Consider the following 1480-nt stretch of genomic DNA (forward strand, 5'->3'; position numbering starts at 1 on the left):
AGTAGTTCAAATGAGCTAAGAAAGCAATAGAAACCTACCAAAATCTATATGAAAATACACGGGCCTGTTTTAAATGTATGTCATTTGTGGTCCTTTAATTGTTCTTATCTTTGAATTAATATATATGCTCCTTTTTAATAACAAAATGCATTGTATTACGACGTGTGGTTGGGTACCAGGCCAGTAGATGTCAGAATGCCTTACATGGCGAAAAAGCTACCCCTGTAAGCCGCCTTTCATTAAATTTGGACTTCTTTCTTAATCTGTGTAATTACTTTGAAGAGCGGCTGCACAAGGACCGCTACTTCGTGTTGCAATCGCTGAGGAACGGGACGCAGCTGGGTTTGGTGAAAGCGGGTGAGACTGCCTGCCTTGGTGTTCACCATTTGATTTCTGGTGCAACTCCCAGGAAGTCGAAGGGGGTTGAAGGTTAGGGCAGAAGCGCTTTCTTACAGAAATGGTTAATTTTAGCAGAGCTTTTCTTTTTTAGCCTAGATATCCTGGGTAACTAAATACCTGTTAGGAGAGTCCAGGTGCCATAATGTGTGTGAATAACCTACATGGAAACTCATGTAGCTTTACCGAGATCCACATTAAAATGCTTGAATTCACATTCAAAAGAGTCTAAGCTGGTGCTTTTATCGCTTTACTTTTCTTGGCTCTTTTGGAGCTAGACAAGTAAAATGTCTTTCCATGAAGATAACACACATAAGCTTCCCTCTCGTTCATCTCGGTGGAGTCGCTGTATAATATCTTAACTGTTCACGCTGAAGTAGGAAGTACTGCAACACCACTAGTTATTGCCTGTAGTAAGCACACAGAAAATGCATGCTTTATGGATCAAGGTAACATCGCATTAGAACGAGCAGAATAAGATGATTTTAATCTGAGGGAAAGCGTTATCTGTGGTGTACAGACGGTGTTAACAAATTCTTTTGTAACCAGATTATATTTTTTGCCTTTACCTTTGTACATATTCCTGGTGGCATGTTCCGTTTTTGACGCTGCGCGCGGTTTATTTAGACGGACTTGAAAGGATCACGTTCGAAATGCTTTGTTCATGACTTTTCAGCAGCAGGTGTGCACATACAAGGAAATAATTCTAGCATTCAAGATGCCATCTTCTTGGGCACACTGAAATGTCTGTGGAAATGTTTTGCTGGGGTGTTTTTACCTTAAACTGCAAAGCCGAGAGCAGTTGTTGGAACAAGCACGCCTCGGCACGTGTTTCAGCGGGTGCCCTTGCATGGCGGCTGCTGAAGCGATGCGGATTTTTGTGGTATTTAAGAAAGCGTTTGTTAGAATGAATGTAATCTTTATGTTGCTTTGATGTAACAGTGTTTCACATACTCTGTACAGTCTGTGTTTATGTTGGAAAGGAAATTTTAAAGGGTAAAGAATAAAGGAAAAAACAAATCAAGAAGTTTTACAGCCTCTACAAGCTTGACCATCTGAGGAGGAGCAGACGCCTCTACGGAGT

Source organism: Apaloderma vittatum, unplaced genomic scaffold, assembly GCF_000703405.1.
Source record: "Apaloderma vittatum isolate BGI_N311 unplaced genomic scaffold, ASM70340v1 scaffold38904, whole genome shotgun sequence".
Classification (NCBI taxonomy): Eukaryota; Metazoa; Chordata; class Aves; order Trogoniformes; family Trogonidae; genus Apaloderma; species Apaloderma vittatum.